Raw genomic sequence first — 25,564 nt, 5'->3', positions numbered from 1 at the left:
TGTTAGACTAAGATGGGTGGGATAAAAATACGATAAACAATGGTTCATAACACAACCCGCCCAACTCTTACCATGATTTAATTTGTTTGTTTATTTTTTTTAAATCAAGCAAAAAGTTTCATTAATAAAACAAGGTCAACTTGTCGTATACGAGTTATACCAAAAAAGGAGGAACCTACAAACAAAATATAGGGGGGTCTTTTGATAGGGTGTATAAGAATAACGACAATTAACTTAACAACAAAGATGAGAATTGACCATATTGGACAACATTTAAATCACACTTGAGATGCTAGGCCAGAATAGCACTTCTTTTTCTTCTTTAGCTTTCTCCAACCGGCAACATAATTGCCGGCTTGCGTTCCTTCGTAGATCTCCGGATTTCACCCCTTCACACGAAATTCCACTCCTCCATGCGTTTCTCTGGAGGTATTTCAGAGGCAGGGTGTATAATCTTCTACATTTCGTATTCACTTTTTGTCTTTCTCGTTCAACGCTTGTAATTTTTTACGGAGATCTTCTAATGCCTCAGAGTCATTTGATTTGCCCTAAGCATAATCACCATTGGCAATCCTCTAGTTTCACTTCGAAGAATTTATCAATTATTTTTTCTATACTTGTGGAACCCATAGAAACATGGTTTTCCACTTGGTGAAAAGAGCATAACACCAACATCCGCTCTAGCTCGAGTTACAAGCTTATATGGATTTTGAAATAGGATGTTTATTCTTTTTGAGAAACTAACAGTGCATGTTTTCTTAGAGTCAATCAACTTTATTTCAGATCTCTTGCTTACCCTTTCTAGTCCTGTTTTCTATTGCAAAAACAAATAATTAAAAAAGAAAATAAGATATTTTTGTTGAGAATCACTTAGACTTACTCAACAAAAAAATCTTATTTTCTTCTTTAATTATTTGCTTTTGCAAAGGAAAGCAGGACCAAAATGGATAAGCAAAAGACTGAAATGAAGTTGATTGAGTTTGAGAAAGCACACACTGTTAGCTTCTCGAAAAGAAAAAATACCCTGTTCCAACAGGCAGATAAGCTTGCGACTATGTCCGAAGCGGATGTTGGTGTTATGCTTTTTCCACCAAGTGGAAAACCATGTTCCTATGGTTCCACTAGTATAGAAGAAATAATTGAGAAATTTTCAAAGTGAAACTAGAGGATCGCCAACGTGATTATGCTAAGGGCAGATCAAATGGCTTTGAGACATTGAAAGATCTCAATAAAGAATTAAAACCATGGAAGGAGAAATTAAAAAAATGAATACTACTGTATAAAATTATGCACCCGATCTCAGAAATACCTCCAGATAAAAACATGGAGGAGCAGAAGCTGGCAACGAAGTTGCGATTGGAGAAAATTATAAAGAAACACGAAGTGCTATTCTGGCCGAGAATCTCGAGTTTGAATTAAATATGGTCATTGAGCCAGAAAAGAAGGAGAATTGATTGAACTCATAATTATCATGGAGTGGGTAATTGGAGTTTTCCAAATTGGCACTATGCTTGAAGAAGACTTAACCAACGCTTGAGTCTAATAATATGATCAATTCTTGTCTTTGTTATTAAGTCACTTGTTGTTAATCTTCAGTCATCCATTTATACGAACGAGGGTTTAGACCACAAAATAGAAGGTTAAGGAGTTCTTATGTAATTAAGTCAGTTTTTTCGTTTGTTTCATCTTTAATATTTAATGATGTTTTGTGTTGTCTAGAATCTAGATTAGGAAATTTATTGAAGCCATTTACTGAACTAGTGAAAAATGTGAAATTGATGGACCAAAGAGAACACTCGTGCACTCGTTATTGTTCTTTCATGGTTCCATCTCTAGGGAGATTGGTGCATTTACATTTTACGCCAGGCTAGCTCTCTGTGAGATGGTTGTATCTTTTGTAATATGAGTTTATAAAACATCAATTAATGATAATATTATTTTATGCAGATTAGAATGTGGAATAAAAATGTGCATTAGTATTGTAGATAGTAACTATTTAAAGACAAAAGTATTCTTTCAAAGTAATTAATTAATTAACGTATAACAATCTCTAAACTATGAATCACCGAATAACAATCCCTTCATTATTAATTTACCTCATAAACAATCCATGCTTTACAATCTCAGCATAAAAGATACCTCTACCACAGTGGACGTTGAGGTTGCAAATGTATGAAACTACTGGTTAGCCAAGTTGGCAAATTGTCAATTTGGACTGAATTTGGCCGATCAAAAAGGGTTGAATCAATAAATGAGTCATTGTCCAATAACCAAAAAATTTGTTAGACTAAGATGGGTGGGATAAAAATACGATAAACAATGGTTCATAACACAACCCGCCCAACTCTTACCATGATTTAATTTGTTTGTTTATTTTTTTTAAATCAAGCAAAAAGTTTCATTAATAAAACAAGGTCAACTTGTCGTATACGAGTTATACCAAAAAAGGAGGAACCTACAAACAATAATATAGGGGATCGTTTGATAGGGTGTATAAGACTAACGACAATTAACTTAACAACAAAGATGAGAATTGACCATATTGGACAACATTTAAATCACACTTGAGATGCTAGGCCAGAATAGCACTTCTTTTTCTTCTTTAGCTTTCTCCAACCGGCAACATAATTGCCGGCTTGCGTTCCTTCGTAGATCTCCGGATTTCACCCCTTCACACGAAATTCCACTCCTCCATGCGTTTCTCTGGAGGTATTTCAGAGGCAGGGTGTATAATCTTCTACATTTCGTATTCACTTTTTGTCTTTCTCGTTCAACGCTTGTAATTTTTTACGGAGATCTTCTAATGCCTCAGAGTCATTTGATTTGCCCTAAGCATAATCACCATTGGCAATCCTCTAGTTTCACTTCGAAGAATTTATCAATTATTTTTTCTATACTTGTGGAACCCATAGAAACATGGTTTTCCACTTGGTGAAAAGAGCATAACACCAACATCCGCTCTAGCTCGAGTTACAAGCTTATATGGATTTTGAAATAGGATGTTTATTCTTTTTGAGAAACTAACAGTGCATGTTTTCTTAGAGTCAATCAACTTTATTTCAGATCTCTTGCTTACCCTTTCTAGTCCTGTTTTCTATTGCAAAAACAAATAATTAAAAAAGAAAATAAGATATTTTTGTTGAGAATCACTTAGACTTACTCAACAAAAAAATCTTATTTTCTTCTTTAATTATTTGCTTTTGCAAAGGAAAGCAGGACCAAAATGGATAAGCAAAAGACTGAAATGAAGTTGATTGAGTTTGAGAAAGCACACACTGTTAGCTTCTCGAAAAGAAAAAATACCCTGTTCCAACAGGCAGATAAGCTTGCGACTATGTCCGAAGCGGATGTTGGTGTTATGCTTTTTCCACCAAGTGGAAAACCATGTTCCTATGGTTCCACTAGTATAGAAGAAATAATTGAGAAATTTTCAAAGTGAAACTAGAGGATCGCCAACGTGATTATGCTAAGGGCAGATCAAATGGCTTTGAGACATTGAAAGATCTCAATAAAGAATTAAAACCATGGAAGGAGAAATTAAAAAAATGAATACTACTGTATAAAATTATGCACCCGATCTCAGAAATACCTCCAGATAAAAACATGGAGGAGCAGAAGCTAGCAACGAAGTTGCGATTGGAGAAAATTATAAAGAAACACGAAGTGCTATTCTGGCCGAGAATCTCGAGTTTGAATTAAATATGGTCATTGAGCCAGAAAAGAAGGAGAATTGATTGAACTCATAATTATCATGGAGTGGGTAATTGGAGTTTTCCAAATTGGCACTATGCTTGAAGAAGACTTAACCAACGCTTGAGTCTAATAATATGATCAATTCTTGTCTTTGTTATTAAGTCACTTGTTGTTAATCTTCAGTCATCCATTTATACGAACGAGGGTTTAGACCACAAAATAGAAGGTTAAGGAGTTCTTATGTAATTAAGTCAGTTTTTTCGTTTGTTTCATCTTTAATATTTAATGATGTTTTGTGTTGTCTAGAATCTAGATTAGGAAATTTATTGAAGCCATTTACTGAACTAGTGAAAAATGTGAAATTGATGGACCAAAGAGAACACTCGTGCACTCGTTATTGTTCTTTCATGGTTCCATCTCTAGGGAGATTGGTGCATTTACATTTTACGCCAGGCTAGCTCTCTGTGAGATGGTTGTATCTTTTGTAATATGAGTTTATAAAACATCAATTAATGATAATATTATTTTATGCAGATTAGAATGTGGAATAAAAATGTGCATTAGTATTGTAGATAGTAACTATTTAAAGACAAAAGTATTCTTTCAAAGTAATTAATTAATTAACGTATAACAATCTCTAAACTATGAATCACCGAATAACAATCCCTTCATTATTAATTTACCTCATAAACAATCCATGCTTTACAATCTCAGCATAAAAGAAACCTCTACCACAGTGGACGTTGAGGTTGCAAATGTATGAAACTACTGGTTAGCCAAGTTGGCAAATTGTCAATTTGGACTGAATTTGGCCGATCAAAAAGGGTTGAATCAATAAATGAGTCATTGTCCAATAACCAAAAAATTTGTTAGACTAAGATGGGTGGGATAAAAATACGATAAACAATGGTTCATAACACAACCCGCCCAACTCTTACCATGATTTAATTTGTTTGTTTATTTTTTTTAAATCAAGCAAAAAGTTTCATTAATAAAACAAGGTCAACTTGTCGTATACGAGTTATACCAAAAAAGGAGGAACCTACAAACAATAATATAGGGGATCGTTTGATAGGGTGTATAAGACTAACGACAATTAACTTAACAACAAAGATGAGAATTGACCATATTGGACAACATTTAAATCACACTTGAGATGCTAGGCCAGAATAGCACTTCTTTTTCTTCTTTAGCTTTCTCCAACCGGCAACATAATTGCCGGCTTGCGTTCCTTCGTAGATCTCCGGATTTCACCCCTTCACACGAAATTCCACTCCTCCATGCGTTTCTCTGGAGGTATTTCAGAGGCAGGGTGTATAATCTTCTACATTTCGTATTCACTTTTTGTCTTTCTCGTTCAACGCTTGTAATTTTTTACGGAGATCTTCTAATGCCTCAGAGTCATTTGATTTGCCCTAAGCATAATCACCATTGGCAATCCTCTAGTTTCACTTCGAAGAATTTATCAATTATTTTTTCTATACTTGTGGAACCCATAGAAACATGGTTTTCCACTTGGTGAAAAGAGCATAACACCAACATCCGCTCTAGCTCGAGTTACAAGCTTATATGGATTTTGAAATAGGATGTTTATTCTTTTTGAGAAACTAACAGTGCATGTTTTCTTAGAGTCAATCAACTTTATTTCAGATCTCTTGCTTACCCTTTCTAGTCCTGTTTTCTATTGCAAAAACAAATAATTAAAAAAGAAAATAAGATATTTTTGTTGAGAATCACTTAGACTTACTCAACAAAAAAATCTTATTTTCTTCTTTAATTATTTGCTTTTGCAAAGGAAAGCAGGACCAAAATGGATAAGCAAAAGACTGAAATGAAGTTGATTGAGTTTGAGAAAGCACACACTGTTAGCTTCTCGAAAAGAAAAAATACCCTGTTCCAACAGGCAGATAAGCTTGCGACTATGTCCGAAGCGGATGTTGGTGTTATGCTTTTTCCACCAAGTGGAAAACCATGTTCCTATGGTTCCACTAGTATAGAAGAAATAATTGAGAAATTTTCAAAGTGAAACTAGAGGATCGCCAACGTGATTATGCTAAGGGCAGATCAAATGGCTTTGAGACATTGAAAGATCTCAATAAAGAATTAAAACCATGGAAGGAGAAATTAAAAAAATGAATACTACTGTATAAAATTATGCACCCGATCTCAGAAATACCTCCAGATAAAAACATGGAGGAGCAGAAGCTGGCAACGAAGTTGCGATTGGAGAAAATTATAAAGAAACACGAAGTGCTATTCTGGCCGAGAATCTCGAGTTTGAATTAAATATGGTCATTGAGCCAGAAAAGAAGGAGAATTGATTGAACTCATAATTATCATGGAGTGGGTAATTGGAGTTTTCCAAATTGGCACTATGCTTGAAGAAGACTTAACCAACGCTTGAGTCTAATAATATGATCAATTCTTGTCTTTGTTATTAAGTCACTTGTTGTTAATCTTCAGTCATCCATTTATACGAACGAGGGTTTAGACCACAAAATAGAAGGTTAAGGAGTTCTTATGTAATTAAGTCAGTTTTTTCGTTTGTTTCATCTTTAATATTTAATGATGTTTTGTGTTGTCTAGAATCTAGATTAGGAAATTTATTGAAGCCATTTACTGAACTAGTGAAAAATGTGAAATTGATGGACCAAAGAGAACACTCGTGCACTCGTTATTGTTCTTTCATGGTTCCATCTCTAGGGAGATTGGTGCATTTACATTTTACGCCAGGCTAGCTCTCTGTGAGATGGTTGTATCTTTTGTAATATGAGTTTATAAAACATCAATTAATGATAATATTATTTTATGCAGATTAGAATGTGGAATAAAAATGTGCATTAGTATTGTAGATAGTAACTATTTAAAGACAAAAGTATTCTTTCAAAGTAATTAATTAATTAACGTATAACAATCTCTAAACTATGAATCACCGAATAACAATCCCTTCATTATTAATTTACCTCATAAACAATCCATGCTTTACAATCTCAGCATAAAAGATACCTCTACCACAGTGGACGTTGAGGTTGCAAATGTATGAAACTACTGGTTAGCCAAGTTGGCAAATTGTCAATTTGGACTGAATTTGGCCGATCAAAAAGGGTTGAATCAATAAATGAGTCATTGTCCAATAACCAAAAAATTTGTTAGACTAAGATGGGTGGGATAAAAATACGATAAACAATGGTTCATAACACAACCCGCCCAACTCTTACCATGATTTAATTTGTTTGTTTATTTTTTTTAAATCAAGCAAAAAGTTTCATTAATAAAACAAGGTCAACTTGTCGTATACGAGTTATACCAAAAAAGGAGGAACCTACAAACAAAATATAGGGGGGTCTTTTGATAGGGTGTATAAGAATAACGACAATTAACTTAACAACAAAGATGAGAATTGACCATATTGGACAACATTTAAATCACACTTGAGATGCTAGGCCAGAATAGCACTTCTTTTTCTTCTTTAGCTTTCTCCAACCGGCAACATAATTGCCGGCTTGCGTTCCTTCGTAGATCTCCGGATTTCACCCCTTCACACGAAATTCCACTCCTCCATGCGTTTCTCTGGAGGTATTTCAGAGGCAGGGTGTATAATCTTCTACATTTCGTATTCACTTTTTGTCTTTCTCGTTCAACGCTTGTAATTTTTTACGGAGATCTTCTAATGCCTCAGAGTCATTTGATTTGCCCTAAGCATAATCACCATTGGCAATCCTCTAGTTTCACTTCGAAGAATTTATCAATTATTTTTTCTATACTTGTGGAACCCATAGAAACATGGTTTTCCACTTGGTGAAAAGAGCATAACACCAACATCCGCTCTAGCTCGAGTTACAAGCTTATATGGATTTTGAAATAGGATGTTTATTCTTTTTGAGAAACTAACAGTGCATGTTTTCTTAGAGTCAATCAACTTTATTTCAGATCTCTTGCTTACCCTTTCTAGTCCTGTTTTCTATTGCAAAAACAAATAATTAAAAAAGAAAATAAGATATTTTTGTTGAGAATCACTTAGACTTACTCAACAAAAAAATCTTATTTTCTTCTTTAATTATTTGCTTTTGCAAAGGAAAGCAGGACCAAAATGGATAAGCAAAAGACTGAAATGAAGTTGATTGAGTTTGAGAAAGCACACACTGTTAGCTTCTCGAAAAGAAAAAATACCCTGTTCCAACAGGCAGATAAGCTTGCGACTATGTCCGAAGCGGATGTTGGTGTTATGCTTTTTCCACCAAGTGGAAAACCATGTTCCTATGGTTCCACTAGTATAGAAGAAATAATTGAGAAATTTTCAAAGTGAAACTAGAGGATCGCCAACGTGATTATGCTAAGGGCAGATCAAATGGCTTTGAGACATTGAAAGATCTCAATAAAGAATTAAAACCATGGAAGGAGAAATTAAAAAAATGAATACTACTGTATAAAATTATGCACCCGATCTCAGAAATACCTCCAGATAAAAACATGGAGGAGCAGAAGCTAGCAACGAAGTTGCGATTGGAGAAAATTATAAAGAAACACGAAGTGCTATTCTGGCCGAGAATCTCGAGTTTGAATTAAATATGGTCATTGAGCCAGAAAAGAAGGAGAATTGATTGAACTCATAATTATCATGGAGTGGGTAATTGGAGTTTTCCAAATTGGCACTATGCTTGAAGAAGACTTAACCAACGCTTGAGTCTAATAATATGATCAATTCTTGTCTTTGTTATTAAGTCACTTGTTGTTAATCTTCAGTCATCCATTTATACGAACGAGGGTTTAGACCACAAAATAGAAGGTTAAGGAGTTCTTATGTAATTAAGTCAGTTTTTTCGTTTGTTTCATCTTTAATATTTAATGATGTTTTGTGTTGTCTAGAATCTAGATTAGGAAATTTATTGAAGCCATTTACTGAACTAGTGAAAAATGTGAAATTGATGGACCAAAGAGAACACTCGTGCACTCGTTATTGTTCTTTCATGGTTCCATCTCTAGGGAGATTGGTGCATTTACATTTTACGCCAGGCTAGCTCTCTGTGAGATGGTTGTATCTTTTGTAATATGAGTTTATAAAACATCAATTAATGATAATATTATTTTATGCAGATTAGAATGTGGAATAAAAATGTGCATTAGTATTGTAGATAGTAACTATTTAAAGACAAAAGTATTCTTTCAAAGTAATTAATTAATTAACGTATAACAATCTCTAAACTATGAATCACCGAATAACAATCCCTTCATTATTAATTTACCTCATAAACAATCCATGCTTTACAATCTCAGCATAAAAGAAACCTCTACCACAGTGGACGTTGAGGTTGCAAATGTATGAAACTACTGGTTAGCCAAGTTGGCAAATTGTCAATTTGGACTGAATTTGGCCGATCAAAAAGGGTTGAATCAATAAATGAGTCATTGTCCAATAACCAAAAAATTTGTTAGACTAAGATGGGTGGGATAAAAATACGATAAACAATGGTTCATAACACAACCCGCCCAACTCTTACCATGATTTAATTTGTTTGTTTATTTTTTTTAAATCAAGCAAAAAGTTTCATTAATAAAACAAGGTCAACTTGTCGTATACGAGTTATACCAAAAAAGGAGGAACCTACAAACAATAATATAGGGGATCGTTTGATAGGGTGTATAAGACTAACGACAATTAACTTAACAACAAAGATGAGAATTGACCATATTGGACAACATTTAAATCACACTTGAGATGCTAGGCCAGAATAGCACTTCTTTTTCTTCTTTAGCTTTCTCCAACCGGCAACATAATTGCCGGCTTGCGTTCCTTCGTAGATCTCCGGATTTCACCCCTTCACACGAAATTCCACTCCTCCATGCGTTTCTCTGGAGGTATTTCAGAGGCAGGGTGTATAATCTTCTACATTTCGTATTCACTTTTTGTCTTTCTCGTTCAACGCTTGTAATTTTTTACGGAGATCTTCTAATGCCTCAGAGTCATTTGATTTGCCCTAAGCATAATCACCATTGGCAATCCTCTAGTTTCACTTCGAAGAATTTATCAATTATTTTTTCTATACTTGTGGAACCCATAGAAACATGGTTTTCCACTTGGTGAAAAGAGCATAACACCAACATCCGCTCTAGCTCGAGTTACAAGCTTATATGGATTTTGAAATAGGATGTTTATTCTTTTTGAGAAACTAACAGTGCATGTTTTCTTAGAGTCAATCAACTTTATTTCAGATCTCTTGCTTACCCTTTCTAGTCCTGTTTTCTATTGCAAAAACAAATAATTAAAAAAGAAAATAAGATATTTTTGTTGAGAATCACTTAGACTTACTCAACAAAAAAATCTTATTTTCTTCTTTAATTATTTGCTTTTGCAAAGGAAAGCAGGACCAAAATGGATAAGCAAAAGACTGAAATGAAGTTGATTGAGTTTGAGAAAGCACACACTGTTAGCTTCTCGAAAAGAAAAAATACCCTGTTCCAACAGGCAGATAAGCTTGCGACTATGTCCGAAGCGGATGTTGGTGTTATGCTTTTTCCACCAAGTGGAAAACCATGTTCCTATGGTTCCACTAGTATAGAAGAAATAATTGAGAAATTTTCAAAGTGAAACTAGAGGATCGCCAACGTGATTATGCTAAGGGCAGATCAAATGGCTTTGAGACATTGAAAGATCTCAATAAAGAATTAAAACCATGGAAGGAGAAATTAAAAAAATGAATACTACTGTATAAAATTATGCACCCGATCTCAGAAATACCTCCAGATAAAAACATGGAGGAGCAGAAGCTGGCAACGAAGTTGCGATTGGAGAAAATTATAAAGAAACACGAAGTGCTATTCTGGCCGAGAATCTCGAGTTTGAATTAAATATGGTCATTGAGCCAGAAAAGAAGGAGAATTGATTGAACTCATAATTATCATGGAGTGGGTAATTGGAGTTTTCCAAATTGGCACTATGCTTGAAGAAGACTTAACCAACGCTTGAGTCTAATAATATGATCAATTCTTGTCTTTGTTATTAAGTCACTTGTTGTTAATCTTCAGTCATCCATTTATACGAACGAGGGTTTAGACCACAAAATAGAAGGTTAAGGAGTTCTTATGTAATTAAGTCAGTTTTTTCGTTTGTTTCATCTTTAATATTTAATGATGTTTTGTGTTGTCTAGAATCTAGATTAGGAAATTTATTGAAGCCATTTACTGAACTAGTGAAAAATGTGAAATTGATGGACCAAAGAGAACACTCGTGCACTCGTTATTGTTCTTTCATGGTTCCATCTCTAGGGAGATTGGTGCATTTACATTTTACGCCAGGCTAGCTCTCTGTGAGATGGTTGTATCTTTTGTAATATGAGTTTATAAAACATCAATTAATGATAATATTATTTTATGCAGATTAGAATGTGGAATAAAAATGTGCATTAGTATTGTAGATAGTAACTATTTAAAGACAAAAGTATTCTTTCAAAGTAATTAATTAATTAACGTATAACAATCTCTAAACTATGAATCACCGAATAACAATCCCTTCATTATTAATTTACCTCATAAACAATCCATGCTTTACAATCTCAGCATAAAAGAAACCTCTACCACAGTGGACGTTGAGGTTGCAAATGTATGAAACTACTGGTTAGCCAAGTTGGCAAATTGTCAATTTGGACTGAATTTGGCCGATCAAAAAGGGTTGAATCAATAAATGAGTCATTGTCCAATAACCAAAAAATTTGTTAGACTAAGATGGGTGGGATAAAAATACGATAAACAATGGTTCATAACACAACCCGCCCAACTCTTACCATGATTTAATTTGTTTGTTTATTTTTTTTAAATCAAGCAAAAAGTTTCATTAATAAAACAAGGTCAACTTGTCGTATACGAGTTATACCAAAAAAGGAGGAACCTACAAACAATAATATAGGGGATCGTTTGATAGGGTGTATAAGACTAACGACAATTAACTTAACAACAAAGATGAGAATTGACCATATTGGACAACATTTAAATCACACTTGAGATGCTAGGCCAGAATAGCACTTCTTTTTCTTCTTTAGCTTTCTCCAACCGGCAACATAATTGCCGGCTTGCGTTCCTTCGTAGATCTCCGGATTTCACCCCTTCACACGAAATTCCACTCCTCCATGCGTTTCTCTGGAGGTATTTCAGAGGCAGGGTGTATAATCTTCTACATTTCGTATTCACTTTTTGTCTTTCTCGTTCAACGCTTGTAATTTTTTACGGAGATCTTCTAATGCCTCAGAGTCATTTGATTTGCCCTAAGCATAATCACCATTGGCAATCCTCTAGTTTCACTTCGAAGAATTTATCAATTATTTTTTCTATACTTGTGGAACCCATAGAAACATGGTTTTCCACTTGGTGAAAAGAGCATAACACCAACATCCGCTCTAGCTCGAGTTACAAGCTTATATGGATTTTGAAATAGGATGTTTATTCTTTTTGAGAAACTAACAGTGCATGTTTTCTTAGAGTCAATCAACTTTATTTCAGATCTCTTGCTTACCCTTTCTAGTCCTGTTTTCTATTGCAAAAACAAATAATTAAAAAAGAAAATAAGATATTTTTGTTGAGAATCACTTAGACTTACTCAACAAAAAAATCTTATTTTCTTCTTTAATTATTTGCTTTTGCAAAGGAAAGCAGGACCAAAATGGATAAGCAAAAGACTGAAATGAAGTTGATTGAGTTTGAGAAAGCACACACTGTTAGCTTCTCGAAAAGAAAAAATACCCTGTTCCAACAGGCAGATAAGCTTGCGACTATGTCCGAAGCGGATGTTGGTGTTATGCTTTTTCCACCAAGTGGAAAACCATGTTCCTATGGTTCCACTAGTATAGAAGAAATAATTGAGAAATTTTCAAAGTGAAACTAGAGGATCGCCAACGTGATTATGCTAAGGGCAGATCAAATGGCTTTGAGACATTGAAAGATCTCAATAAAGAATTAAAACCATGGAAGGAGAAATTAAAAAAATGAATACTACTGTATAAAATTATGCACCCGATCTCAGAAATACCTCCAGATAAAAACATGGAGGAGCAGAAGCTGGCAACGAAGTTGCGATTGGAGAAAATTATAAAGAAACACGAAGTGCTATTCTGGCCGAGAATCTCGAGTTTGAATTAAATATGGTCATTGAGCCAGAAAAGAAGGAGAATTGATTGAACTCATAATTATCATGGAGTGGGTAATTGGAGTTTTCCAAATTGGCACTATGCTTGAAGAAGACTTAACCAACGCTTGAGTCTAATAATATGATCAATTCTTGTCTTTGTTATTAAGTCACTTGTTGTTAATCTTCAGTCATCCATTTATACGAACGAGGGTTTAGACCACAAAATAGAAGGTTAAGGAGTTCTTATGTAATTAAGTCAGTTTTTTCGTTTGTTTCATCTTTAATATTTAATGATGTTTTGTGTTGTCTAGAATCTAGATTAGGAAATTTATTGAAGCCATTTACTGAACTAGTGAAAAATGTGAAATTGATGGACCAAAGAGAACACTCGTGCACTCGTTATTGTTCTTTCATGGTTCCATCTCTAGGGAGATTGGTGCATTTACATTTTACGCCAGGCTAGCTCTCTGTGAGATGGTTGTATCTTTTGTAATATGAGTTTATAAAACATCAATTAATGATAATATTATTTTATGCAGATTAGAATGTGGAATAAAAATGTGCATTAGTATTGTAGATAGTAACTATTTAAAGACAAAAGTATTCTTTCAAAGTAATTAATTAATTAACGTATAACAATCTCTAAACTATGAATCACCGAATAACAATCCCTTCATTATTAATTTACCTCATAAACAATCCATGCTTTACAATCTCAGCATAAAAGATACCTCTACCACAGTAGACGTTGAGGTTGCAAATGTATGAAACTACTGGTTAGCCAAGTTGGCAAATTGTCAATTTGGACTGAATTTGGCCGATCAAAAAGGGTTGAATCAATAAATGAGTCATTGTCCAATAACCAAAAAATTTGTTAGACTAAGATGGGTGGGATAAAAATACGATAAACAATGGTTCATAACACAACCCGCCCAACTCTTACCATGATTTAATTTGTTTGTTTATTTTTTTTAAATCAAGCAAAAAGTTTCATTAATAAAACAAGGTCAACTTGTCGTATACGAGTTATACCAAAAAAGGAGGAACCTACAAACAAAATATAGGGGGGTCTTTTGATAGGGTGTATAAGAATAATGATGAATATAGTGTATTAGTAATGCATGTATTTTTTAGCAATGCATGTATTAGTAATAATTGCATTAATTATGCAAAGATTATTTTTTATGCAATGTTTGGTTTTCTGTAGTTAAAATAAAATGCGTTGAATAATTTCCATAAAAAATATTTATTTACAAAAATACCCTCCACACTCTTTAGCTTTGAAAAATAGGAAACGTTTGAGAGGAATATGAGGGGTAGCTATGTCATTAATCAATCTTATGCATGTGTTGAAATCCTATGTATTACTAATATGATGCTACAAAGTGTTCTAAAAATATCACTATTACCTTTCTCAAAGAAAGTGTTTAACAAATTTGTTTAATTCCAACAGCTAGATCTGCGTAGAGATAAGTATTGAAATTGAAGGAGCATTTTGTCTTTAATTAGTTACTACCTACATTGCTAATACTCATTCTTATTCTGCATAAAATAATACTAACCATCAATGGGTATTAGATTAACACATATTACGAAGATTCAACCATCTCACAAGGAACTAGTCTTGGTGTAAAATGTAAATAAACCAACCACCGCCGGAGATGAAACCATGAAAGAACACTAATGAGTGCACAATAGTTTTCATTGATCTATCACTATTACATTGTTCACTAGGTCAATAAGAGGTTTTAGTGATTTACCAATGTAGACAACAAAAAGCATTATCAAAGGCTTAAAATGAAACAAAGGAAAAAATTAAATTAACAACACAAAAGCACTATAACCTTCATTTTTGTAGTTTAAAATCTCAAGTAAATGGACGACTGAAGACTAATAACAATCAACTTAATAACAAAGACAAGAATTGATCATATTTAAAAAAATCGATAGCTGGTAAATTTTCCTCCAAATTCAAGAATTTCAATTACCACCTCCATAATAATTATGAGTTTAAAAACCCTCCTCCTCTTCTGGCTCAGGGGCAACATATAAATACAACTTGAATAACTCAAGAAGAACAAAACTTCTTCTTCCTTTTTTATCCCCCCCGCAACTTCATTGCGGGCTTCTGCTCCAACATGAGTTTATCCGGCAGTATTTCTGAGCCACAGTGCATGATCTTATACAATAGTGTACGTTTTTTTCTTTCTCGTTTAATGCTTGAATTTTTTATAGAGATCTTCAAATGCCTCAGAAACATTTAATCTGCCAACAGAATGTCACGTTGGTGATTCTCTAGTTTCACTCCAAAAAATTTGTCAATCATTTTTTCTATACTTGTAGAACCATATGAACATGCTTTTCCACTTGGCGAAAAGAGCATCACATCAAAATCCACTCCGATCCGAGTTGCAAGTTTATCTGCATCCTTGAACAAGTTGGTTTTCCTTTTAGAGGAACTAACCGTGTGTATTTTCTCAAACTCAATCAACTTAAATTCAAGGTAAGCAAAAGATTGAAATAAAGTTGATTGAGTTTGAGAAAGCACGCACTGTTAGTTTCTTGAAAGGGAAAAAAACCTTGTTCCAGGATGCAAATAAATTTGCAACTCGAACCGAAGTGGATGTTGGTGTTATGCTCTTTCCACCAAGTGGAAAATCATGTTACTATGGTTCCACAAGTATAGAAAAACTAATTGATAATTTTTAGAAGTGAAACTATAAGATCGCCAAAGTGATCACGTTGAGGTCAAATCAAATGGCTTAGAGGCATTTGAAGATCTCCGTAAAGAATTACAAGCACTCGAATGAGAAAGGAAAAAAGTGAATACTAACGTATAAGATCATGCACCCTGGCTTAGAAATACCTCCAGATAAACACATGGAGGAGCAGAAGTAGGCACTGATGTTACGGGTGGAGAAAGTTAAAAAAGAAACTAAAAGTGCTATTCTGGCCAAGCATTTCAAGTTTGATTTAAATGTTGCCCCTGAGCTAGAAGAGGAGGACAGTTCTTGAACTCATAATTACCATTGAGTTGGTTATTGGATTTCTTGAAATTGAAGATATGTTAGGAGAAACTTCACCAGTGATTGAGTCGTCTAATATGGTCAATTCTCATCTTTGTTATTAAAGTCGGTTGTTGTAGGTTTTTAGTCATCCATTTATCTGAGGTTTGACACCACAAAATAGAAGCTTATCAAGTTCTTATGTTATTGAGTCAGTAATTTTAGTTTGGTTCATATTTAGTCTTTAATGAGCTTTGTGTGGTTTAGATTGGTAAATCAATTATTGACCCAGTGAACGATGTGGAAGTGATGGATCAAAGAAAATCTTCATGCACTCATTAATATTCTTTAGTAAGTAAATCAACTTGAATCCGTCCCTCTAATGTATTCCTGTTGCAATCAAATTAGAGGTTTTCATGCGTATAACTTGACTCACTTCTCATGTCGGACAAATCCCAAATAATTGACTGGTTATTATAAATTGTGAAGTACTTGTTACCATAAGCAATTGAGTACTAATTATTTTGATTTTAAAGCAAAATACACATTAGCACTAACTACTATATATCTTTTTTGAGAATGAGTACTTACTACTATATATATAATATCAGCTCTATAATAATCTACCAGAACATTATTTTGTGAAGTGATTGCTATGAATTGTAATTGTGGTAATAATTGGTATCATTAGAACTCCAGAAACAAAAAAAATCATCCCTGAAAGCTAACATGTTTCTATCCAACAAAAGGTGTGGATCTTTATGCAGTTGTAGTACTTGCATAAATGCATAGCCATCCACAAGACAGAAAAATAACATATTAACGATAGTCTTCTACAAATATTGAAAACACCAAGCACTTCAAAGAGATAATAGTGGTCAGAATAGGTAATTTTGGGAAAGAGTGAAAGAAGAGGGAGGAGGGAATGAACGACTCTTGAGAAACTAGATTTAGGAGTTTGGACGGTTTCGTAGAAACTTCAAAACAATGGTACACTTTTACAAGTTACAATATACAAATAGAATATACACAACACATTCTAGGACACAACATCTAGTACATTTCAAAAGGGGAGCTTTGAAGCAACCGTAAAGTTGTCCCTGTGTGACCTATAGGTCACGAGTTCGAACATGGAAGCCGCCACTAATGCTTGCATTAGGATAAGTTGTCTACATCACATAGCTTGGGCTGTGACCCTTCTCCAGACCTTGCTACCAAGGGATGCTTTATGCACCAAACAATTCTTTTTTTTTGTATAATGGTAAGGTCTACGTACACTCTTCCCAGACCCTACCTAGTGGGATTTCACTATGTATATTGTTGTTGTTGTTGAGAGAAAAGGAAACATGCGAAATAGCTAGTTTTACTTTTTAATTTACAAGTACATTGTCTCCTAATGTGATTCAAGATAAAAATCTCAATAACTCTGCCCAATAAAACCTTACAAGATGATTTTACACCTCTAGTTTGTTATATTTATTGTTACTTTATAACCTTGATTAGCTTCATTTGGTTCAATTGGCAACATTTAATTCAAACTTCGGTAGCTCAACCTAAACAACACTTTTTTCTACTTTTTTTAATTGTCCAAATGCAACTTGATTGTCACCAACTGCTACAACACACGTTTATCTAGCGGTATTTCTAAAGCTAGTGTTCATGATCTTATACCTTAGTATTCACTTTTTTCTTTCTGGTCCAATGCTTGTAATTCTTTTACAGAGATCTTCAAATACCTTAAAGACATTTGATTTACCCACGTAAGCATGATCACATCGACTATGGTCTAGTTTCAATTCAAGAAATTAATCTATTATTTTTTCTAGACTAGTGGAACCATAGAAATATGGTTATCCACTTGGTGAAAAGTGCAAAACGCTAGCATCGGCTTCGGTCAGAGTTGAAAGCTCATCCACTTTCTTAAACAAGCCTATTTTCCTTTTTGAGAAAGTAACAGTGCATGTTTCGTTTGACTCAATGAACTTCACCTCAAATTTCGCCTAACCCTACTTGTCCTTCTTTCGATTGCAAAAGCAAATAAATAAAGAAGAAAAGAAGAATATGTTTTGGCAGAGTAAGCCTGAGCAATTTTGAGATGAACGCATGTGTAATTTATAGTGGTGTGCATTTGTCACCCTCATTTAATGTTTTCATATTATGTAAATATGTTATGAGATTACCACGACTCCCAACCAACGTTATCTCTTATTTATTGCATTGCAATCCCATAGTAATTGAGTTGAGTGGAATCTAAAGATAAATGAAAAATAGCAATTCTTTGATTACTTGACATATATAATGTTTTTGAAATAGGTAACTTTGTAATAAATCACAAAACAGTAATGGGTTGTACTGAAACCATATATACAAATGTCGCCTTTTCCATTTTTTTAGTCTAAGTCTAAAAAATCAATTAAAGATATAGTGTCGTCGGAGAATAATTGATTACACCAAAAACATAACAATAAAATGCAGTTTAACTTGACCTTTTTGTCACTATTCTCTATGCTCTCAAAACACCTAGAATTCCTTTCTTTCCAAAATAGTCCATCATCTACTAGCAAGGATAATTCTCCATCTGCATTTGTCCTTTGCATTCACCCTTGCTTCTTCCCAACTCTTTAAAGCCTCTAAGACCTCCTAGGCATGTCCAAGAGATGCCTTTGAAGTTCAAAAAAATCATCCATAGTTGTTAGGTATACTTGTAGAGTAAGAACAGATGATTCATTATCTCTTATGTCTCCCCACAAAGGAAACCATCTAGAGCATACGGTTATCCCTCTTTTCATCAAGTTATATCTTGAGTCAAAGCAGCTTCTTTGGCCAACAACCATATGAAGCATGAAATTTTAAAAGGTATTCTGCTTCTCCATATTTGTTTTCATGGCCAACTGTGTGTTTGTGGGTTTGTCTGGTCCATCAACTTGTAGATTGAGTTAACTTAAAATTCCTCTCTGCTTTTGCCCATCAACCACATAGCATCTTCCTCTATTTGTAGCCCATTAAAAGCTTCCACAGAGTTGAAAAAATCTGACACTCTTGATATTTCCCGGTCATTGAATTGTCTTCTAAAAATAAAGCTCCACCCTTGATTTGTCCATAACTCTGTTATGTTATTTTGTTGTCCCAGAACTATACTCTATATCTCAGGGAAAAATACTTCCAAATTTCCCTTTTAATGCCAGTTATCTTTCCTGAATCTTGTCTTGCTTCCATCTATAACTTTGATCTTTGCATTACTCTTAACTTCATCACACAAGCCTCTTATTGATCTCTACAAACTATCCATAGGGTGTAATCACTTCTTCGGTCATCCACATCTCTTCACCTCATATTTGCACTTAGTGCCCTTTCGCATAGCATCTGACTATCATTGGCAAACTTCCACGGCCATTTCATTCTGAGAGCTTTATTCTGCACCTTTATGTTTTTTTTCCCATACCACGTGTCTTCTTGCTAGTTATCACTACTTTCCACTTCACTTATATATAGATTTTATTAGTATATTGAAAGAGTGTATGAAAGGAAAAATGGTGAAATTGTAATTATTTTTTTATTAATAATAAATAGTTTAAAACAATTGTTACAAATAAATTAAAATAAGGGAACTAAAATATAAGAGAGATCTATGAAATTATCCCTAAAAAATGCATAGGCATTCTATATATTCCATCCAAAATGAACAAGGTATGATTTAAACCCTGATCCAATTAAATATGAATAATTAGATTGACAACGCCTGGAAGCTTAACCAATTCTTGGTTCTAAGCAAATACCAAAGTTTGATACAAACAAATCTAAGTTTTTAGATTTTACTAATCTAGCAGAACAGGGAAATTGAGCATCTCTCAAGTTAGCCACAATAAGCGCAATGTAGTTGCATCAAGGGGGAAAATACCAACTATATCTACTATCTATCATAAAATAGGACCATCATAGGTCAAAATAAATGCAACTGCTATGGTAAAAGCGACAACGGAGATAAATACTTGTTGTAATCAAACCAAAGGCATTGGCACAATTTGGACCACTTTCTACAATGGAGTGGGAATATTTCTGAAACACAAAACGAAGAATTTTCTTGTGATTTGCCACGGTAGAATTGCTAATCTATGTGTCATCTCAGTGTGTCTATGGACAAAGGACAAGAGGGTTTGCTAATCGAGGTAGATGAACAGATCCATGGAGCGGCGTTTTCCTTTTATGACGTAAATAATTGGAAAGCTATTTTCTAGGGTTTTTTCTTTTGTTTTATTTCAAGAAAAATCATGAGTTTGGGAAGTATCGATTCAATCTATCACTCCATTTTAGAATCAAGTCCCTCCTGAATAAGTAAGGCTCCGTAATTTCCCAAACCAGCTCCTGGCCTTACCCGGCAGAACCGGCTGGGAGTATTCGACATAGGCGAAGAGAGCACCTGAAGGGTTACTTCACCTTTGGTGATCACACACCGACCACTCGACAGAGGACGAGAGGATTTGCTAGCCGAGGTAGATGAACAGATCCATGGAGCGGCGTTTTCCTTTTATGACAAATAATTGGAAAGTTATTTTCTAGGTATTTTTTGTTTTGTTTTATTTCAAGAAAGAAAAAAAAGACATGGATTTGGAATGGGCCCATCGTTTGACTCAAAAAAATAAAAGGGCCTATTGTTTGCCTTGCGCAACCTTCCTTGTATGAAATCCGTGTTAACACAAACCTATTATATATATATATATATATATATATATATATATATTTGTCTTTATTTTAATTTAATTTATGTGATACAAATAAAATTTTGAAAGTCAATCAAATTTTTCTTTGATTGTAAGTTGAAAAAAATAAATTTAATATTCTTGACATAAATTCAAATACATAAATTATTGAAAATATATTTTTTAATTATTGAAAATGTCTTTACTCGCTTTATTTCAATTTATGTAGTGTATATGGATTTAGAGAGTTAACCAAGTATTTAGGAAAGCACTCGCTTTATCGCTTTAAGCGTGAAGCGAATCTCTACGTTGTAAGGGCCTCAATGCATTGGTAAGTTTGAACCCGTTACTCTTTTATGATAACTGTGATATCAGATATGGATTTACTAGATAAGGAAGCGTGGAAGGGATTTTGACAAGGGTGATGATAATGGAGTTGAAAAAGATGATGAACATTAAAATGATAAGGGAGAAATACAAGATTCTAACAATCTTGTACAAGTAAATCTTCAGAAGAACAAGAAATAGAAACCATTAATAGCTTTGATTTTGTGATGTCTACTTTTTAGCTTATCATTTGAATTTTTGCTTATATATATTCTTTATTTATGTTGATATTTTTTCTTTTAAACTGCACTTCACTTTAATGAAGCGAGCGCTTCGCTTTATGCTTCATGGTTTAAGCGAAGCAAGCCTTGTCACTTTTTTCCGCTTCACGCTTCCCTGAAGCATGCATTAACCTACCCAAACTTGTACGGATTGGACACATCATATTTTATAGGAGTTTTGTCACTCCAATCAAAAACACGAAGAAATTGTTAAATTGGATAAACATGAGTCGGCACCTCATCTCTTGCCTTCTTTGGTCTTTTACACAGTAGGGTAAAGTGGAGACCTAGATCGAGGTTACTAGGCGTTTGAGCAACCATTGTTTTTTACCCACACAATATATTTTTATGTTGAATACTAGAAATAATACATAAGGATATTGATTGATCACTCGATCTTAGACAATAATTTTAGATTAAAGGCAATTAAGCATCCACAACTCAAAATTCATAATTCACAATTGTCTAACTTAAGGATATATTACATTTTAGCATGAACAAGCCCTAAATAAAAACCCCGTCTCCTATGACTAACCAGTCAGATATCTAATAAACCTATTGTACTTCAGAGCATAAACATAAATTATTATCCACAAGACATAAGCATGACACAAAAAGTCACCCTGAATTCCTGGACTGCAATTCCATACCCAATTATTCATGCTATTGGAGTGTCCAGTCTGGATTGAATTTCCAAATCATAATCAACAAGATACATAAGAATCTGAATATCTCAAAGCTTATCTAAGCAATAAACTACAGAAATTGAAGAGATTAGCAAGTCGGTGTTTAAAAGTACCTATCTCGCAAGAGGGTCTCCTGACAACTCAGTGCGGGCACGCGTCTCCATACTTTTCTCCATTTTGAGCTCCTCCTCGTACTTGTTCAATCTCTCGTTCCACATTTCCTTCAATCATATAACAGTAATTTATACAAATGATCGCTCTTTGGAGTAAACAATTAAACATAGAATAAGAAAAAGAAGATCGCAAAACCTTGTACTTGAGTTCTAACATATCCTCATCTCAGGCGATTTCATTGCTCTCTCTTCCTTCTAGTCTCCGCCTCCCCCTTCGTTTTTTCCCCTTAGTACCCCGAATCCCAACTCTCAGATTATTTAGGGCTCTTCCAACGTGGGGTAAAACTCAATTCATATGATGGGCTCTTCAAACGTGGGCCAAATAAACAAGTTTTTGCACCGATTCTCCCTATTTCGGGTGTGGTATTTAATTTAGGGAAAAGAACATTTATGCCCAAAAAAGGTAAAATATTGACCCTTAATTATCCCTATTATTTTTATATTCCTTTTTATTTTAAATTTGTGTCCGTCCTTTTTTCTTTTATGATACCCTCACAGTATATAACTACCCTGACAGTATATAATTTAGGGAAAAGAACATTTATGCCCAAAAAAGGTAAAATATTGACCCTTAATTATCCCTATTATTTTCATCTCTCTTTTTATTTTAAATTAGTGTCTGTCCTTTTTTCTTTTATGATACCCTCACAGTATATAATAGTATATGAATATATTCTGATGATATCAGAAAGGAATTGACCAGTGTCTTCATTGAAGCACTGCTTCTTCCTCCTTGAGACCATCAAAGTATAATATACTCTGCTGATATCAAAGAATAACTGAGTAGTGTTTTCATTGAGGTTTGTTTCAGGCCTTCAATTAAATTACTCAATCATCAATGATACTATTACAGCATATCTATATATTGTCATGGTGTCATTGATGTATGTTTTAATTTTTCAATATTTTAATTTATAAATATATAAAAATGAGTTATAATTTAGATACAATTTTTTAAAAAGTTCTAAAAAGTTATAAAAATATATTTTCTACTAATTTAGAGTTTAATAAATAAGATTGTGACTTTCATAATTTTAGCTCAATTTGCACGTCTCTTCTTCTGTCGGTGTAAATTTTGCACTTTCTATAACTGATTTTACTGAATACGGTGCCTCACCGCCCCTTGTTTTGTTCATCTGTTGCTGTAACAACGGCGACAACAGTTATATATATAATAAGAATATAATTATATTCAGAAGGGTTTTTGTGCCATTGTTATCTTTGCTCCTTACTGAAAGGTGGTTGCTAATAACTTACTTGGGGTTCAGTAAAGCTTCTTAGAGACAGATCTAGACAGATCCATCCAGATCTCAAGTTTTTCCAGCGAAGCTTCAGTTTTTCCGGCGAAGCTCTAATTTTTCCAGCAAAGTATTTTTTTTTTTTAGGTGTACAGATCTGTATGTCCGGTGACGAACAACCGTTGCAACTCAACTAAGTACGCCGACGTGAACAGTATTCGGACGTGAGCAGTATTTTCCGGCGGCAACCAGGTTCATTTCTACCAGAGTTGGTACCTTCGGTTTTTATATCTTTATATTCTATCCTTTGTTCATATACTGGTAGTTACATTTTGCCAATTTTAAACCCCCGAATAATTTATTAGTTCATACGCATTTTCGTGGCTTTGGATAGTGATGGTAGACTAGGGTCATGTTCTCGCTCATGGACGGGGACGAGGGTAAGGAGAGGTAAGTGGGTTAAAGGAGCGTCTAGACTGAGAATAGGTTCTTGGAACATTGGGACGTTAACGGATAAATTCATAGAATTGGTTAAGATTCTAAAGAAGAGGAAGATTAATATAGCCTGTGTCCAGGAGACAAAATGGGTCGGCTCTAAAGCTAAGGAGGTAGACGGGTATAAGCTTTGGTTTTCTGGTAAATCGAAGTATAGAAATGGGGTAGGCATTTTAATAGATAGTGATTTAAGGGATCAGGTGGTGGAGGTTAGGAGAGTCAATGATAGGATGATGTCGATTAAAATAGTCGTTGAAGGGATCACGTTGAACGTTATTAGTGCTTATGCGCCGCAAGCGGGCTTATGCGAGGAGGATAAGAGGCGCTTTTGGGAGCAGTTGGACGAGTTAGTGAGAGGCATACCACCTACTGAGAAGCTTGTCGTGGGAGGGGATTTCAATGGGCACATCGGATCTATTTCGGGAGGGTATGATGATGTGCATGGGGGCTTTGGCTTCGGGGACAGAAATGGAGGAGGAACCGCACTGTTGGATTTCGCAAGAGCTTTCGGATTGGTGATAGCCAACTCGAGTTTCCCAAAGAAGGAGGACCACTTGGTAACCTTCCGTAGCTCAGTGGCTAAAACTCAGATAGATTTTTTACTCCTCAGGAAGGATGATAAGGGTTTGTGCAAAGACTGTAAGGTCATCCCGATCGACAACCTTACAACCCGACATAAGCTCTTAGTGATGGATTTAGGGATAAAGATGACAAGGACGAGGAGGGTCGGGGAAGAACGACCTAAGATCAGATGGGGGAGTTTGACAATGGTTAGTGCCCTTGAGATGGGAGAGAAATTGAAGGATATGGGGGCCTGGGATAGTAGTGGGGATGCGAACGATATGTGGGATAGGACAGCTAGTTATATTAGGGTTGTAGCAAAGGAAGTGCTAGGAGTCTCGACAGGCAGTCATAGTCGGCATCGAGGGGACTGGTGGTGGAATGGAGAAGTGCAAGGGAAAGTGGAAGCAAAGAAGGTGGCGTATGCTAAGTTGATGGAGAGCAAGGATGAGGTGGAGAAGTGGACGAATGGAGAACTGTATAAGATAGCAAGGAAGGAGGCGAAGTCGACGGTTGCAACGGCAAAAATGGCAGCTTTTGAACATCTTTATACTGAACTGGAAGAGAAAGGTGGGGACAGAAAATTATTCAGGCTAGCCAGGGCCCGGGAGAGAAGGGCACGCGATGTGGATCAAGTGAAGTGCATTAAAGACGAAGACGGAAACGTATTGGTAGAGGAGACCCTTATCAAACAAAGATGGCAGTCATACTTTCATAAACTTTTGAATGACAAAGGGGACAGAGAAATTATGTTGGGAGATTTGGAACATACAGGAAGGAGTCACGATTTTGGGGGTTGTAGGAGTATTACGGTCGATGAGGTTAAGGATGCTGTTCGTAGGATGCGCTGGGGAAGAGCGACCGGACCTGACGAGATCCCTGGAGAATTTTGGAAGAGTGCGGGCTCGGTAGGTTTGGAATGGCTGACTAGGTTATTTAATGTCATCTTTACGACGACAACGATGCCCGTAGAATGGAGATCGAGCATCATGATCCCGCTTTACAAAAATAAAGGGGATAGCCAGAGCTGTGACAACTATAGAGGTATTAAGCTTCTAAGCCATACTATGAAAGTGTGGGAAAGAGTGGTAGAGATGAGGGTGAGGAGAGGCGTGTCGATTTCAGAGAACCAGTTCGGATTTATGCCGGGACGCTCAACTACAGAAGCCATCCACCTTATGAGGAGACTAATAGAGCAATATAGGGAGAGGAAAAGAGACTTGCATATGATGTTCATCGACTTGGAAAAGGCTTACGATAAAGTCCCACGAGAGATACTATGGAGATGTTTGG

At 35.0% G+C, this 25,564-nt stretch overlaps 1 long non-coding RNA gene across 2 annotated transcripts in view; it reads right to left on the bottom strand.

Moving 5' to 3' along the window:
* LOC129877534 (uncharacterized) overlaps nucleotides 1-22,299 on the bottom strand; it is a 38,115-nt gene extending 15,816 nt beyond the window's left edge. The window contains exons 1-3 of one of the 2 annotated variants that reach the window (XR_008763550.1): nucleotides 22,114-22,278; nucleotides 21,918-22,025; nucleotides 21,517-21,798 (exon numbers count right to left, since the gene is read on the bottom strand). This is a non-coding gene — a long non-coding RNA (uncharacterized LOC129877534). Of the gene's footprint in view, nucleotides 1-21,516; nucleotides 21,799-21,917; nucleotides 22,026-22,113 lie in introns of those variants that run through there. The other variant, XR_008763551.1, reaches the window with a different exon arrangement.
* Between the last annotated feature and the right edge of the window lie 3,265 nt (nucleotides 22,300-25,564).

This window comes from Solanum dulcamara, chromosome 12, assembly GCF_947179165.1.
Source record: "Solanum dulcamara chromosome 12, daSolDulc1.2, whole genome shotgun sequence".
Classification (NCBI taxonomy): Eukaryota; Viridiplantae; Streptophyta; class Magnoliopsida; order Solanales; family Solanaceae; genus Solanum; species Solanum dulcamara.
Note: the sequence above shows the minus strand (reverse complement) of the source record. Positions and strands in the feature narration are given on the sequence as shown.